General features: G+C 40.5%; 1 non-coding gene across 1 annotated transcript; it reads left to right on the forward strand.

The window, feature by feature from the left end:
- Positions 1-7074: 7074 nt before the first annotated feature.
- Positions 7075-7181, forward strand: LOC131230096 (small nucleolar RNA R71). The gene has a single exon (XR_009163821.1). It is a non-coding gene; the product is annotated as a small nucleolar RNA R71 (small nucleolar RNA).
- Positions 7182-12874: the final 5693 nt, after the last annotated feature.

Here is a 12874-nt window from a genome sequence, read left to right on the forward strand (position 1 = left end):
AACATTTGTTGAAGGATGGACTAAAGACAGAGAGTCATCCATGAAGACCTCTAAATATTACCCCACCATGTCAGAGAAAATACTCAGCATGCATCGTTGAAAAGTGGCATAGGCATTACACAGTCTGAATAGCATGTGAACATTGACTTTTCCTAATCTTCAAGGGCTATCTCTATCTAATTGTAGCCTGAATACCTATCAAGGAAATAGTACTAAGAGTGACCAGCTAGCCTTTTCAAAATTTGATCAATGAAAGGCAAAGGAAAGTGGTCTTTCCTTGTGACAGTATTTAACTTCATGTAGTCAATGCACATTCTCCAACTAGTAGTAACTCTTGTTGGCACAAGTTCATTGTTGGCATTGGCTACGATGGTGATTCCGGACTTCTTAGGAGCCACCTGAGTTGGACTCACCCATTGGCTATTGGATATAGGATATATAATACCTATATTCAATAACTTAAGTACCTCGGCCTTAACCACTTCCTTCATGTTTGAATTCAATCTACGTTTTGGTTGTCGGGAGGTCTTTGCATTATCCTCAAGATGAATGTGGTGAGTATAAATCAAAGGGTCAATTCCTCTGAGGTCAGCAATCAACCATCCAAGGGCTCCCCTGTGCTCAATGAGAGTAGAAATAAGTATACTCTCCTGTTCTTGCTCAAGGTGGGAAGAGATCACCACGAGGTATATCTCGTCTTGACCTAAATAGACATATTTTAAATCAAAGGGTAAGGGTTTTAGATCAAGCTTCGGTGCTTTGAGGCTAGACAGTAAAGGCACTACATCAGTTTGGGGTAATTCTTTAAATTATGGCCTCCACCGGTTAACTTCAAGTGTCGGCATAGCATCAAGCTTGGTATCCATCTCCCTAATCGTGTCATCATCCAAATCAGGGGAGTGAGCCAAGCATGTCTCTAGAGGGTCAAAGGATAAGGTCAAAAGAGTTCTATCTTTTATGAAAAAGTCAATCATGTTAATGTTGTGGGCATCGTCATCATCCTCTACATGTTTGCTCGTATTGAAAAAGATATTGAGCTCCAATGTTATGTTTCCAAAAGACAAATTCATGACTCCATTCCTACAATTAATTATTGCATTTGATATGGTAAGGAATGGGCGACCAAGAATGACTGGAATTCGAGTGCTCATGTCCACGATGGGTTGAGTATCCAAGATGATAAAATCTACTGGGTAGTAGAATTTGTCAACTTGGACCAACACATCCTCAATTATCCATCTCGGTACATGGACTAGGCAATCAGCAAGTTATAATGTGGTTCGGGTGGGTTTTAATTCACCTAGACCTAATTGTTCATAGACCGAGTAAGGAATCAGATTTACACTAACTCCTAAGTCAAGCAGTGCATGCTCAATTCGGTAGTTCCCAATTACACAAGTGATGGTTGGGGTACCAGGATCTTTGTACTTTTGTGGTACATCTTGCTTTAGGATGGCACTCACTTTTTCTGTCAAGAAGATTTTCTTTTGAATATTTTGCCATCTTTTGGTCGTACATAAGTCTTGTAAAAATTTGGCATATGAAGGTATTTTTTTAACGGCATCTAGTAGAGGAATATTGACCTTCACTTGTTTGACCACCTGTAGAATGTCTAGAGAGTTAGAGAGAGGTTTTACTGCAATCAACCGTTGGGGAAGTGGAGAAATTGACTTGCCTTGATGTTCCAGTTCTAAATCTTATGGAGTAATGCTAGATATATCATTGATGTCCTCTTTTCGGGTCCGCAGACTTTTCAGCCCTTACCAGAATAGTTTTGTCAATTATTTTTCCACTCCTAATAGTGGTGATAGACTTAGCTTGTTCCATTTGATTTAAAGAGCTTGGGTCGCTGACTAAATATTGTTGTTTTGGATTGGGAAGGGGTTATGTTAAAAGGCTTCTTTTTTCCCCAACGCATTTTTTGTCTCAAGCCCTTGTATGGCCGTTGTAAGGTCTTGAAAGGCTTGTAACATACCCTGATTGAAAAGCTCTTAATTTTGAAGATGCTTCAGGACCGGATCCTCTTGAGGTTTCCCTTGATTTAGAAATTGATTAGGGAATCCTTGAGGAGTAGGAGTTTGTCCATTCCTCCTACTGAAGTTTGGATGATTTCTCCAACTAGGATTGTAAGTATTGGAGGTGGGTCCTTTGAAAGGCCTCTAGTAATTGTTTACGGCATTTTATTGCTAATTTAGAATTTCTTTAAAAGCAGGTATTGTTGAATAATTTTCAATTGTATGAATATTGCAAGCACAAATACCACAAACACTTTCCGTAGTCTAATCCTTTTTAAGTTCCATGGCCTCGAGTTTCCTTGTGAGATTAGCCACTTTAGCATTTATATCACCATCCTCTTTTAGAAGATATATTCTGCCCCTCTCATTTGATTGAGTAGGTTTAGAAATTGTCACGCCCCAAACTCAAAAACCGGACCCACAAAATTCCCGATTGCCAAATCTAGTGCCGACAGCCTTCGTAGTACTCCATTCTCGGCTTCCAGTGCCCATACGCCAGATTCCGATCCTAAGATCCTACAAGGAGGATTTTCAACGTACATTTGTCTCATAAGAAGCATAACCACAAGTTTACCCAAATCACAAAGGCAACATCATCATCACATATCCACTAATATAAACTCTGAATACAATGCTGAAAGGGAATATACATATGTCAAAATAAAATCAAAGCTCCAAAAGACAACTGCATGCTCTAAGCTCAACGCTGCTGCGACCAACGCCACCTGCATCATCTATCGTGCATAAGCTTATAAAAAGTTGAGAGGATGGTGAAAGTGTGTGCACAAGATAAGTGTCAAGCACACAAATATAACGTCATAATTATGCAATGTCAGAAATACTGGCGAGATTATGAATCATACGATATCAGAGTAAGCAGAAATACTGACAAGTCCATGAGTCATACAATATCAGAGTACGCAATACAAATCAGCTATGCAAATGAGTAGTCATAAAGAGTCAAGTATCAGATTATGAGGATGAAATGCAATATGCGGTGCGAATGACCATGCAGGAGTGTGAAGTCAAGATGATGGTACATAGTATCGCAAGCTATGGGGTCCACCACAAGGGACTTCTATCTAAACCAGTCTCATACCTAAATTTGGATAGTCAGACTCAATGTGGTAAACTTCTAATCTCAGTTTAGTCGTGTGCCCCAACCGAAATCCTAGCCATTGCGAAGGTACACGTAACAAATAGTTGCACACCACCAGCCCGAGTGGATAGTGAATGAATGAATGAATGAGTATGTAACTCCTACTCCATAAATCAGTACTATACATCTCTGGGATCATCACCAGGGTTTAGTACACTCTACGTCAGTTGCCGCCCCATCAAGCGCACAACTGGGTAAGTGGAAGAGACCTCACTATCCGCCTGCCAATATCGGGCCCGGCTCATCGATAGCGGACCCATTCCTTAAGCTAGTCAGACTCAGCCTAGCTATGCCTACTCTCTCCGGCGGGTAAGGCCACACCCCCTCCCAACTGACCATAACACAGTGGGAGACGCGACCTACTGGTATACGGCCCTCATGCGCTCATATATATCCACTCTGTCTCAATGTTGGGGCATCCTCTACTACCAAGAGGGTTTAGGAATTTTCACTAAAGGTCATCTATGGCGGCCCAATTCTAGTAATAGATTTTCAGTGTCTCATTTGGCCATCCACGATATGCCTGTAGAGGCTACGGCCCTGATGTCGCTAGGGTGTACAGTAATCACAACACATAATGTAAGATGCATGAGTCATACAATCCAGTCATGCATCAATCTTGCGCATACCGTGTGCTCATGTGAGACAATCTCTACCTATCAGGGAGTCTCATAACAACATGCCCAATGACATATGCAATGGTTAACCACATCTTATAACAAACATGCAGATGATGTGTATGGGCATGTATCATGATGTTATGTTGTCACATACTCATAATCGGCATCGATATCGGCCTCGACAATCGGAATCGACCTCGACAAACAAAATCGGTCTCAAAAATCAGAATCGGCGTCAATAATCAGCCTCGACAATTGGAATCAGCCATGATAAATGAAATCGGCCTCGACAATTGGAATCGGCCTCGATAAATGGAATTGACCTAGACAATTGGCCTTGACAATCAGAATCGGCCTCAGCAATTGACCTCGATAATCGGCCTAAGGGAAGGTCACAATGAGGACATTTAACCATCATTGTCCATCAATGTGGACGTTTAACCAACATTGTTCTCCAATGAATGGCCCACATAGAACCAAATATATAGTGGGCCCATGGCCTCACACAAGGGTCTCATACATCAAGTGGGCTACATCACATGAGCCAGAAATACATCTCAATGGGCCTCATCATATGGGCCATAATCACATCACATCAGGCCTTGCCTATGGGCCTCGAATACATCACAATGCACCACAACCCATAGGCTTCAAATACACAATAGGTGGGCCCTACACATATCATAGGTGGGCCCTGTACATGGGCCTCATACACATCAAGTGTGCTGCATCAATGGGCCCCACTAATGGGCCTCATACACATCTTGTGGGCTGCATCAATGGGCTGCACTAATGGGCCTCACACACATCAAGTGGGCTGCATCAATGGGCCTCATAGACATAACAGGTGGGCCCTATTCACAGGCCTCATATACATAACATGTGGGCCCTACACATGGGTCTCATATGCATCAAATGGGCCACGTATCTGGGCCTCGAATACATCAAAAGGGCCACGCATCATTGGCCTAATACATATCACAATGGGCCTCGCCCAGAGGCCACGAATACATCACAATGAGCCTCAGATTCAAACAGGTGAGCCTCATCATATGGGCCTTAAATACAAGGCAGGTGGGCCCTATCACATGGGCCTCAAATATACATCATGATGGGCCTCATGGATGGGCCGCACCAATGGGCCTCAAGTGGGCTTGGACCACACCAAAAATCATTTCATTAATTGCAGGTGCAACATGTGTATCACTATACACTATCATTCCATGGGGCACATGGCCCACTAATGATGATTAGCACTGTCCAAACATTGTCCAGGTAAATCAGCACCATCCAAACATTTCCCATGTAAATCAGCACCATCCAAACATTGTCCACGTAAATCAGTACCATCTGAACATTTCCCATGTAAATCAGCACCATCCAAACATTGTCCACGTAAATCAGCACCATCCAACCATTGTTCAGCATCGTCCAGCACTGTCTGGATGGTGTGGATGAAACAAATACATCATGTGGGCCCTAAGGTGGATGGACGGTTTGGGTCTAACATATACAACACGTGGGAGGTTCCCACCGTCCCAAATAATGGATGGTGTGGATAGAACATAAACATCAGGGTGGTCCGTCCCTAATGGATGGACAGTATGGATAAAATCCATACATCAACTGGGTCCCACCGTCCAACCATTTGGACGGTGTACTGACACCAGCCAATCCCCTCCAATTAGGTGGGTTCCCACGTGGGGCCCACCATATCATTATATGTAATATATACATATATGAATTATATATATTATATTTTTATTTTTATTTTTTTTAAAATCTGCCAACGTCTAGGCCCTAGACGGACGACCTGGATGTGGTACACGTACAACATGGTGGTCCCCACTACTGCAGGTGGGTCCCACGTGTTGAATGGATGAACGATTTGGAGATAACACATACCACGTGGGCTCCACATGCTAAATAGCATGTACGTACAACACATACATCAAAGGAGGGCCCCACCTAGCAAAATGTCCAGATGGACGGCTGGATGGAACAAATACATCATGGTGGCACACGAAATTTGCTGACGACAATACCACAATAACTACATGCTGCTGTGTAGCCGTGGGACCCACTGATCTTGCTGATCGTCAGCACAGCAGCTACTGCTGCATGGTGTGGCCTATTGGCCCACTGTCCAGATGGACAGCTAGGATATAATACATAAATCAAGGTGGCCCATTAATGGACAACACCTATCTCAAGTGGGTACCATCGTTTAAGGCATCTGGATGGTGTGGAATAACATATACATCACGGAGGTCCACACAAGCGAACGGTGTGGATCAACATCAAGGTGGGCCACAAAATGGAAAGAGAGAGAGAGAGAGAGAGGGAGAGAGAGAGAAACGTGAGGAGGGGAGGGACCCCGCCACTATGGGCCCTCCCTATACATTGCATACATCAAGATGGGTCCCACCAAATGTGGGCCCTTAAATCACAAAAAATAAAATAAGGATCACCCACCTCAAGATCTCTTCTTTATTCCTCCACCAATGGGTTCTAGAGCTCCAAGGAAACAAGATTCAATGGTTGAGATTGATTTTGTATGGTGGAGATGGGAGGTAGGAAGTGGGCCACACAAACTCTATCCATGGAGCTTGGACGATTGCTCTTATGGGATTGCTTGAAAATGGAGAGAGAGAATGAGAGAGAGGGAGAGATGATGGGAGAGAAGTGATGGGAGAGAGGGATGATAGTGATGGATGGGTGTACTTAACATGCAAGGGAGAGAGTTGACTTTAGGGATTACTTGGGGATGGGGCATGTACTTAACATGTGAGGTGACGTGTACTTGATTGATGGGATTGATGGGATTGATGTGATGTTCTCTAGGATTTTGCAAAGCGCGGCGTTTTCCTTGAACTGAACGCAAGCCTACATCTCCTGGCCAGGGTATCGGATCGGCCGGAACCACGACAACGGCGCAGTCACAAGGGTACAAGTTTCAAGTTGAGCCGACTCTGATATATGGGACACGACTCAGGATTACACGCAAACGCTAATTACAGATCACGAGTCACCAAAATTCGACTGGAAGGACTGCGGAAGCCTACGGAACGGTACAGGATAGGATACGGGTCTCACAGAAATGGTGCTAGGTTTTGGGGAGATGTCCCATGATTATATGTTTTCTGCAAGTATGTCAAAATAGTCACACACATCGTTGACATTTTTGTTCATGAATTCCCCATTGCACATTGTCTCTACCAATTGGTGCATGGAAGATGTCAGTCCATCATAGAAAAAGTTTGTGATGAGCCATGTTTCAAAACCATGTTGTGGGCATGAACTGACAAGATCCTTGAACCGCTCCCAACATTGAAAGAATGTTTCGTCTTCCTTTTGGGCGAAGTTCATGATCGACTTTCTGAGGGTGTTCATTTTATGGTATGGGAAGAATTTCTTTATGAACTCCCTTGTCATGTCGTTCCATCTACCAATAGATCATGGACGTAGTGAGTACAACTACGTCTTAACTTTCTCTTTTAAAGAAAAGGGAAAGAGTTTCAGCCTGACAGTGTCCTCAGACATGTTAGGAAAATATAAAGTGGCTATGATCTCATCAAACTCTTTCAAGTATAAATATGAATTTTCATATTGAAGTCCATGGAATTTTGGAAGGAGTTGGATCACCCCTGGCTTGATATCCATGTTTCCTGTATTCTCTAGAAAAACCATACAGGAAGGTGTGCTCACCCCTGCCAGTTGTAGATAATCTCTTAAAGTACGAGGCGGGGGTGCTTGATGCACCTTGTTTTCATCCTAGATTACCTCAACCAAAGGTTAAGGTAGATTTGGAGGATTTGCAGGTTGATTTGCAACCATAACTCCAATTAACTCTAAGGATCTCGAGTGGTGTCTAATCCTGTGATGGATAGGAAACCCTTCGACTAATCCTCCTTCACTTAAGAGACATCGAGTGTCATCATGGACCCACTTGGGCATGAAACAGTCTCAACCCTCAATTTCAGAATCTAACCTAAACTAAACCTAAAAGAGAAAGAAACCTAAGACAAGTAAGAAATCTAAAAAAGAAAGAGAGAGAATTAGAAAGAGGTTACCAGATTGGAAATTTCTATGTTAAGATCCTATAAAATAGAAAAACAATTTAGTTTCTAAAAAAAAATAAATCAGGAAAATTCTAACCTAAAAATAGAAAGTAAATAAACTCTAACCTTAGCCTAATTCCAAAACTAATCAATTTCAGAAAAACACAGCCATTAGTCCTCGGCAACGGTGCCAAAAACTTATTCACAACCCCAAGTGTAGGGTCACAATGTAGTAATAATCTCGGTAAGACCGAGGTCGAATCCACAAGGACTAATTTTGTGTGTATTCTAAAGGTAACTAGAATTAAAACTAGAGAAAGATCTAAGTTAGAAATCTGGAAATAAAGGAACTAATTATGAAAGGGATTTCAATAATCTAAAGGGAATTAGGGTTCCAAGGATCCACTTACAGCTATCAGGATGTTTTTTTATTTAATTCAAGGAACACAATTGGAATTGGAGTCCCATCCTATCCAATTGGAAGATAAATCAATAGAATCAAATCTGAACTTTCATTGACCTAATTCTCAATGAAGGAGAATTGTAAGGTTTAGAAGGGATTCCACCCCCAAACCATGCCCTGGACATAATGGCTAACAACAGGATTTACCAATCTCACAATCTCAAAATAAGAGGAAGAAGATACTTAAAGCTATTGCAGATCTATTGTAATTTAAGTTACAACAAACCATTAAAAACTGAAAATATTCCTTAAATATTAAGTTAGCATCAAAGAAGTTTAATAAGAACAAGAATAAAACAAGAAAAACATCCCAAGAACACTACAAGCTTCACCTCTTAGCCCTAGCTAAGAGGTTTAGCCAACCATAGACATGATTGGAATCAAACCCTAAAAGAAACATTCAAAACTAGGAAGAAATGAAGAAAAAACTCTTAGATGACAGTTCCACCCCTTTGTTCTGCTCCTCAAAAACCTAGATATCTTAAAAAGTCCATAGGAAACCCATATTTAAAGCCTAGTTTGCGTAAGATCGCAAAACCGCCTCAATTTACACAGTCTACGTAACTCTGTGTAACTCGTTCGATGACATCGAACAGCCTTCGATGTCATCAAATGTACTTTAAATTCTGAAAGTCGCTCCTTTACACACTGCGTAAGTTCTTATGTCATCGAGAAGTCCTTCGATGTCATCGAAGGGTCTTCAATCCATTGAGAATGTGTCCAAAATAGTTTAGCGAGTTACTTCAAAATTCTTCAATAATTTCGTTGACATCGATCAGACTTCGATGTCATCGAGCATCTTCTTCAAGTCATCGAACATGACTTCGATTCATCGATAATTACATCCAATATGTCCAGCAACCAACTTGATTTTTATGTAAAAATTCTATGTCATCGACTTGTGTTCGATGCCATCGAATGATGGCTTCGATGTCATCGAACGGTGATCGATGACACAGATAATGAAGTGAATTTTAGCACTTTGTTCTTTCGACTTCCTTCCTTCTCCACTTGATTTTCTTGGATCTTGGGGTCTTAAAACCTTCAATCTTGGTCTCCAAAAATCCATTCTTTACCTTGGTGTTCTAAGCATCAAATCCAGGCTTTTAACATTCTTTTCAATCCAAGCTCTTAAACCCATCTTTCAACACAAACAGATATAAAACATACCATTAAGCCTTATCATGTTTGTAAAACCAAGATATAAATGGGGTAAAATATGCAATTTTGACACTCAACACTCTACCTCTACCTCTATCTCCACACCGGCTCCCAGACATGTTTTAAATCAAATAATAAGCCTTAGATGTCATATAAGGGTGGATACATAAAAGATAATACTATAAATTAGGTTTTAATCACAATAACACTCACAGGGAATATATCCTAATTTTCAAAGTAACTACGTTTTCAAGCAAAACCCTAGGTCCTCAATGATTCCAAACTTAAGCTTTGATACCAATTTGTCATGCCCCAAAATCCGGCACCTGGGTATTGTTGAGTGTTAAATATTGCATATTTCCTCTGTTTATATCTTGGTTTTATGAACATGATAATGCTTAATGGGTATATTTTATACATGTTTGTATTGCGAGGTGAGTTCAAGAGCTTGGATCGAAAAGAATGTTAAAAGCATGGATTTGATGCTCAAGAATTACCAAGGTAAAGGATAGATCTTAAGAGACCAAGATTGAAGATCTCAAGTCCCCAAGATTCAAGCAAACCAGGTGAAGAAGGAAGAATGTCGACAAATCAAAGTGCAGAAATCTGGAAATCTGAAGAGTTACTATCGATGACATCAAACACCCTTCGATGGCATCGAAGTAATTGTTTGATGGAATCAAAACCTAATTGATTACATCGGAACTTAGATAAAAAAATCAAGTTTGGTTACTGGACAAATTGGATGCATTTTTTTATTACATCGAAGCCCTGTTTGATTACTCGAATCCCTGCTCGATGACATCGAGATTTTTTGAGAATTCTGGAGCAACTCGCTGAACATTCTGGACATTTCCGATGGCTCGAGGACATGTTAAATGGCATTGATGATCTATTCAATGGCATCGAAGGGATGTTCAATAAAATCAACAACTTACACAATGCGAATAGGTGTGACTTTCAAATCCGATTCAAACCGGAATTCTTCCTTCGATGGCATTGAAGTCTGGTTGATGGCATCAAAAGCATTACGTGGAATGCGTAAATTTAAGGCGGTTTCCAAAGTCGGCTGGACAAAACCTATAAATATGGGTTCTCCAAGGAGTTCTAAACACGAATTAGGTTAAAAGGAGTAGAGTCAAAGGGTGGAGTAACCTCTCAAGAGTTTTTCTTCTTCCCTAGTTTATTTTTCATGTTTTGTTTAAAAGATTTGGTTTCAATCATGTCTAGGGTGAACTAAACCTCTTACTTAGGGCTAAGAGATGAAGCTTGTAGCGTGTTGGGATGGTTATCTTGCTTTGATTCTTGTTTATGTTGAACAATAATTGAGTTCTAGTTTGATTTGAGGAATATTTCCAGTTTTCTATGATTTATTGTGACTTTAATTACAGTAGATTCTGTAGAGGTTTTTAGTATCTTCTTAATCTATTTGGAGTTGTAGAGATTGGTAAATTCTGTTGTTCACCATTATCTCCTGGGCATGGTAGGATGATGGAATCCCTTCCAATCAAAGTAATGGATCTTCATGTGTAAACTATCTCAATGAAAGTTCAAATTGTGCTTGAATAGTTTATCTTCCACTGGATAGGATAGGACTCCAATTCCAGTTGTGTTTCTTGAATCAAGTAAGGTAGCATCTTGATAGCTACAAGTGGATCCTTGGCACCCTAGTTCTCACCTTTTAATTAATAGTTTAAGTCAACATTATTCACAATTACTCCAACTATTCTAGAATTTAGATTAGTGTCCAATTCTAGTTCTACTTCTAGTTATTTTCAGAATACGTACAAGTTTAGTCCCTGTGGATTCGACCTCGTTCTCACTGAGTTATTACTACATTGCAACCCTGCACTTCAGGTTGTGAACAAGTTTTTGGCATCGTTGCCAGGGACTACAGTTGCATTTTCTGAGATTAATTAGTTTAGGATTAGTTCTTCTTTCGTGTTCTTAGATTAGGTTTTATGAATTTATTTCTAGAACTAACTTGTTTTTATTTTTTAGGACTTTATCTTAACATAGGAGCTCTAAGCGGTAACTCCGTTCCAACTCTTCTCTAGTTTCATAATACTCAATTACTTTAGTTTAGTTTTAGATCTGTTTTTCTTAGGTTTTAATTGTTTAGAAATTGAGGGCTGAGAGTGTTTCATGCCCAAGTAAGTCCATGATAACATTTTATGTCTTTTGAGTGAATGAGGATTAGTTGAAGGGTTCCTATCCATCACCGAATTAGACACCACTTAAGATCCTTTGAGTCAATAGAAGTGATGGCTGCATATCAACCTCAACACCCGGTTGAGGAAGCCTAAGATGAGAATGAGGTGCACCATGCACCCCCACATCGCACTCTATGAGATTATTTACAACTGAGGGGTGAGCACACCTTCCTGCATGATTTTTCCAGATAATGCGAGAAGTATAAATATTAAGCCAGGAGTGATCCAACTCCTTCCGAAGTTCCATAGACTTGAATCTGAAAGTCCATATCTACACATGAAAGAGTTTTATGAGATAATAGCCACTCTATACTTCCCTAATGTATCTGAGGACATGATCAGGCTTAAACTCTTTCCCTTCTCCTTAAAAGAGAAAGCTAAGACATGGTTGCACTCACTATGACCACGATCCATTGGCGTATGGAACGACATTACAAGGGAGTTCATAAAGAAATTCTTCCCCTACCATAAGATGAATACCATAAGGAAGTCAATCATGAACTTCACCCAAAAGGAAGATGAGACCTTCTAATGTTGGGAACGGTTTAAGGATCTTGTCAGTTCATGCCCATAACATGGATTTGAAACTTGGCGCATAACAAATTTCTTTTACGATGGATTGCCATCTCTTATGCGCCAATTGGTCAAGATGATGTGTAATGGGGAATTCATGAACAAGAATGTCGATGATGTGTGGGATTACTTTGACAAACTTGTTGAAAATGCACAATCATTGGACATTTTCCCAAGACCTAACACCACTTCTAAGCTTACTCAATCAAAGGAGAGGGGTGAGATATATATTTTGAAAGAGGAAGATGATATAAATGCTAAAGTGGTCAATCGAGGCCATGAAACTTTAGAAGGCAGTACCTATCAAATCTGACAACGTTACGGAAGTTGTTTATGGTATTTGTGCTTGCAACATACACACAACTGAAAATTGCCCAACAATTCCAGCTTTTCAAGAGATATTGAATGAGCAATCAAATGCTGTAAACAACTACCAAAGACCTTTCCGTGGACCCACCTCAAATACATATAACTCAAGTTAAAGGAATCATCCTTCAGTTGGAGGAAGGGATAAACTGCTACTCCTCAAGGGATCCATAACCAATTTCTATATCAAAGGAAACCTCAACAAGATCCGGTCTTAAAACATATTCAAAATCAAGAGCTTTT

The sequence above is a fragment of the Magnolia sinica genome, chromosome 16 (genome assembly GCF_029962835.1).
Source record: "Magnolia sinica isolate HGM2019 chromosome 16, MsV1, whole genome shotgun sequence".
NCBI classification, from domain to species: domain Eukaryota; kingdom Viridiplantae; phylum Streptophyta; class Magnoliopsida; order Magnoliales; family Magnoliaceae; genus Magnolia; species Magnolia sinica.